This window comes from Malania oleifera, chromosome 10, assembly GCF_029873635.1.
Source record: "Malania oleifera isolate guangnan ecotype guangnan chromosome 10, ASM2987363v1, whole genome shotgun sequence".
NCBI classification, from domain to species: Eukaryota; Viridiplantae; Streptophyta; class Magnoliopsida; order Santalales; family Ximeniaceae; genus Malania; species Malania oleifera.
Window position 1 is genome coordinate 45,436,041 of NC_080426.1, and position 6,334 is coordinate 45,442,374.

The following is a 6,334-nucleotide window of genomic DNA, read 5'->3' on the forward strand; positions in this document are numbered from 1 at the left end:
GATGTCTACTCATGAAAGATGTAGCTGGCCTGCCTAAGTATTAAGGTAGGGCCTTCTAAAAAAGTCATAAGAAAATAAGGAAAATGTTATAAAATATATAGAAAAATAAATAAAAATGAGATAAAAATTTACATGGTTCGGCTATACCTATTTCACGGACGGATGAGATAAAAAAATTTAATATCTCGAGAGAAATTATAAGATGATTTGGAACTAGCCTTATACAGAATATCTTTTTTTTTTTTTTCCTCTCTTTTCTTATTTATATATGCCTACTTAGTTCAAGCATGTAATGTGCATTCAGTCATGCAATATATGTGTATCAAAATGAGAGGGAGAGGTTGTCCTTTTATAGGATAATAAGGATAAAAAGCAAAGAATTTATTGGGGTGGAAAAACGAAGGGATAATAGTCATTACTCTCTTATGGTTTTCATAACACTCCCCCTTGAATATCACTTATATTTAAGATGTTTTATTCCGATAAAATGAACCAATTTCTTGAATGTTGTACTAGACAAAGTTTTCGTGAACAAATTTGTTAAATTATCACTTGATCGGATTTGCTGAACATTTAGATCACCATTCTTCTGGAGTTCATGTGTATAGAAGAATTTTGAAAATATATGCTTCGTTTTGTAAAATCATTGGGACGCGCATACACAAAAATCAAGTAAAATCATCAAGTTTAAAGCAAAATAATTTTTAAAACTTTTTTAGATTTTTCCAAAATTTTGTAGAAATTTTCAACATTTTTCTAATTTTCTTTTTGGGATTTTAAAGATTTTTTCTCATTTTTTGGTATTTTTATTTTTTCCATTTTTAAAAAATTTTCAAGATAAAATAACTCAAAATATTTTTTTTGACTTCAAAAATATTTTTCCTATTTTTTTTCCAATTTTTGTGATTTTGTATTATTTTTTTTCAATTAAATAATATAAGAAAACTAATTAAAATTTTAAATAAATAAAATAAAGTAAATAAATAAATAAATAATATTAGAAAATGGTTCAATGAAAACAAACCAGTTCAACCGATCTAAACCAGGTTAACCAATTTTGCTTAGTGTGGGCCACATGTCTACCTTCTCTCTCTCTCTCTCTCTCTCTCTCTCTCTCTCTCTCTCTCTCTCTCTCTTTCTTTTTTTGAATTTCTACAACAAGGTGACGTTTGTATGATGTCACTTTGCCGCACATGTTGTACCGACTTGCCTATTTTTCCATATATATTTTTTTCCAACATAATCACATATAGTCTTGATCAACTCGGACCCATGGGTACCAAGGATATACCTATCGTACATCTTTGATACCTAAGCAGCGGAAAACACAAATTACATACATGTCATACAACACCGGACACAATACTAGAATTCTACTGAGCCTATCATATATGTACAATCATCCATCAAGAACCAAAAAATATACCACAATCGTAACCCAAAAACCATTCTGACCCTAACTCAACAATTTACCCTTCTAACAAGGTAGTTCGATCAACCTCTACTGCTGCAGAGCTTTATCCGCCCTTCTACTTGAATTTCCTTAAATGTTTATAATGCTGGGGTGAGACACCTCTCAGTAAGGGAAATAAACTAATATCAGTGTGTGGCAACATGAGTATTATCGTTCTTAAACATGAACTATACATAATATGCATATTTGATAATCATCATAAATTTCATAATAAATATCGTACTAATTTCTATAATCATGTAAAACATCTTCTATAACTGTACAATACTAAAATAATACCTAAGATGGATAGTTAGCTGATGTCATATCTTACTGTAATGACCCCGACTCGCCATGTGGGCTCAGAGTTCTACTTTAGTGACATCTTTGTACCTAATGCCTTGTTTATCATAATAAAACACATATATTCAGTGGAAATAAAATACAAAATCCTCTAATTACATTACCAGAGTTCTAACTATCTTTACACACAACTATATCCATTTTCACATAATTACATCCCATAAAACTAAATAAAAATAAAATATCTATCTACACACTACCTACATAAATTTACACCTCTAACTCGGCTCCTCTAGCACGCTAGACTTAATCTCTAAGATTACTTGAAAAGATAGTTTGTAAAGTAGGGGTGAGGCACGACTTAGTAAGGGAAATATTAAGTTAATGTCAGTGTGTGACCAACATGCATTTAGTGTACAGAAAATAACTAGTTTACTAAGAAGATAAACACATTTATGAAAACATTCTCATTTTACACTCACGCGCATAATTAGCCGAGGATAGGGAAGATTACCCGCCCATACAAATAGCTTCCCTCTGCTCTAATATCATTACTGCTATTAGGGCACTTGACTTTCTCAGCAAGCCCTCAAAATTATCTTATTAATTATTCGTATTTACATAAATGAACAGATATGCATATAAGACACTCCCTGTGACTAACACGCCATTTACATCCCCCATGGCACGGGTTGTGCGGCCCGAAAGCTGGACTAAGCTTGGGTGATCAACCCAAACAAAGTCAAAAACAACATCCTCTGCAAACACATTAGCAGACATTCACAGCAAAGTTGCAGGTCCGACGCCTTTACTTCAACCTTACGCAGGCAGTTGGCTGGTACCCCTTACACTTCTATCCAGAACAGTGTGGGTGCACATGGTCTAGCTAGCAACGGTACCGTGCTCACATTACACTAGTCCCCAGGATTCTTAAAGCATATCATGCATTTTAGATAATAGAAATCACCATTTAAAATATCTATTCACATATATTTCTTGTTATTCCAAAAACCTGACCCCCCCACCCGACCACAAATACAATCCGACATATAGCCGTCAATTAAAACTCGGTCCTTGACCGTCAAATAATAATCCTAGCCTTTGGCCAATCAAATAACACCCGGTCATTGGCCGTTAGTTCAAACTTCTGCATTTCATAAACAGTTCCATTATTTTCACAAGCATTTCCAATATTTCTCAAACAATTCAGTATTTCACAGATAATTCAGTATTTCAAAATCTCAAATCCAGATATACAATAATCCATAAAAATTAAATCATCCGCCACACGATTTTTCACATTTTAACATATCCACATAAACAAATCAGCTTTCCACCATTTATTTTATTCAAAAACACCATCCTAAGTTTGTAAAATCCATTTCGAACGATTGGTTTTCAAAATAACCTTTAAATTCCCAAATGAATAAATAAATAAATAAATTTATATAAACATAACAATTAAATTGATTCAAGTTTTCGTAAAATTTTTGACTTAACTTAATCCCCTTACCTGATTCTTGAAAAGGCCAAATAGGCCTACGCCGCAGGTGTTCAAAAACCCCTGAAACCTTGAAATTCAAATTTCACTACATTACTCATCACAATCCCTAGAATAATTTTTCCTAACATTTTCCTAAACTCTGAATACCTTGAATAGTATAATAAAACTTAAATTATTAAACTTACCCCTAATTTAGGATTGGTACCTCGGAGCTCCAATTCGAAAACTTGCTCCGACTAGATTGTAGAGAATCTCCTGATAATTTTCTTTTGTTAATTGAGCTTATAGTTTAAGAGAAATTAAGATAAGTTTGAGAATTGATCTTATCCCATGAGATATGCCTACACCGCTCCTATGACAGATCCGCTCTAATAGAATTGTTGGTGGCAGCGAGCGGAGCCCAACGGTATTTTTGAATTTTCGATCGGCTGAATATCGGACACAAAATTGAGGAGAGTGGGAGAGAGGAGATGGAGGACTGAAGATGCGCAGCAACAGGAGGTGGGTGGTAGCTCTTTGTTTTTACTTTCGCATGAAGGATTCTGAATGAATCCTTTAGGATATATCATATATATATATATCATTATAATATTATATTATATTATTTAATTAATAATTATTATTAATTAATTAATTAATTTTTTATTTTTTTATTTTCATTTAAATATTTTTTAAAATTTTAAATTTTTAATTTTAATTTTGATTTTTTTTAGGATCACTACATTCTTCCCTCCTTATAAAAATTTCGTCCTCGAAATTTGTTAACTATTACCAATCACATTCTTAACTTACTATCCCCATCTACAGAAGAGTCGGTAGCCACCCACATAGCAGCTCCGTCTCACGTTTATCAACTACCCTCACTTATGGTGGAGGAATACCGTAGTTACAATACTGCCTTTGGGAAATTACTATAATCATAACAAAGTTTCCCAAAAACTATCCATAATTAAAACTACCAACAACTAACTACACAACCTACTCTAATCCTTTTTTATACAACCATACCCTTACCTGTCTGACACTAGTCCTCGTTGAACAATTGTGGGTACTTCTGGCATATTTCCATTTCTAACTCCCAAGAAGCCTCCTCAACTGCATGATTTCACCACAACACCTTCACTAACAGTATATCCTTAGTACTCACTTCCTGTATTTTTCGATCTAAAATTTGAATTGGTACCTCCTCGTATGCCAGAGTATCCCCGATCTCCAACGATTCATATTAGATCACATGTGAGGGGTCTAGAACATACCTCCTCAACAAGGACACGTCGAACACATCGTGTATCCTAGACAGCGCTGAGGGTAGTGCTATTTTGTATGCTGCCGAACCAATCCTCTCTAGAATCTCGAACGGTCCAATGTATCTAGGACTCAGCTTGCCCTTCTTTCCATACCTCATTACCCCCGTCATCGGAGCAATCCTCAATAATATCAGATCACCTACTTCCAATTCTAGCTCCCGTCAACGAGTATCCGCATAACTCTTCTGCCGACTCTGTGCTGCCTTGATCCTTTCCTTGATAAGTTTAACCTTTGCAGAGGCTTGCTGAACAAGTTTTGGTCCCAAAATATGCCGCTTGCCTACTTCATCCCAATACAACGGAGATTTGCACCGAAGACCATACAAAGCCTCATATGATGCCATTCCAATGCTAGCTTGGTGAATGTTATTGTATGTAAACTTAACCAACGATAGATATCGAATCCAACTACCCCCAAAATCTAACACACATGCCCGTAGCATGTCCTCGAGAATCTGAATGGTTCGTTCAGATTGTCCATCTGTCTAAGGGTGAAATGCAGTACTGAAAGTGAGTTGAGAACCCAACACTCCTTGCAAACTCTTCCAGAAACGGGAAGTGAACCGTAGATCCTGATCTGAAACAATGGACACGGGCATGCCTTGTATTCTGACTATCTTCTGAAGATAGAGTTCTGCTAGCTTATCCATGGAGTAACTCGTTCTAACTGGAATGAAATGGGCAGTCTTCGTCAATCTGTCAACCACTACTTATATGGCATTCTGCCCATGCAACGTTGAAGGTAATCCCAATACAAAGTCCATTGAGATATGCTCCCATTTCCACATAGGGATGTCTAGTGGTTAAAGTGGTCCCGCTGGCCTCTGGTGTTTTGCCTTCACCTGCTGACATGTCAAGCATTGACCCACAAATTTAGCAATTTTCCTCTTCATGTTACTCCACCAGAATGTTTCACACAAGTCTCTATACATCTTTGTGCTACCCGGGTGAACAGTATAGAGGGAGCGGTGAGCTTCCCCCAAATTTGTCCTCTTAATCTCTGCATCATATGGCACACACAATTGAGTGTGAAATCTGAGAACTTCATCCTTAGCAATATTAAAGTCTGTGTGCTACTCATCTTGTATCTTCTCTACAATCTCCATCAACTCTACACCTTTCAACTGAGCTGTTCTAATTCTCTCTCGTAAAGTCGGTTGAACCACCATACTAGAAATGAACGCCTGATGATTCCCTTATACCAATTCTACACCCAACCTCTCTAGGTCCATAACGATATGGTGCGAAGCCATGACTACTGAGGCTAACGTACCTCCAGATTTCTGATTCAATGCATCGGCTACCACGTTCACCTTTCCTGGGTGATAACTAATGGTGCAGTTGTAATCCTTTATCAACTCAAGCCATCTGCGCTGCCTCATATTTAACTCCTTTTAGGTGAAGAAGTACTTGTGACTCTTATGGTCAGTAAAGATCTCGCACCTTACACCATAAAGGTAGTGTCACCAGATCTTCAATGCAAACACAACTGCTGCCAGCTCCAAGTCATGCGTAGGATAGTTCTTTTCATACTCTTTCAACTGGCAAGACGCATACACAATGACTTTCCCCTGCTACATTAGAACACAACCAAGTCCCTTCTGTGATGCGTCACTGTAAATTATAAATCCACCCTCACTTGATGGAAAGGTCAACACTGGGGTAGTGACTATACGTTGCTTCAATTCCTAGAAGCTCTACTCACATTTGTTGGTCCAGTCAAACTTCACATTCTTTCTCGTGAGTCGTGTCAAAGACCCTGATAAT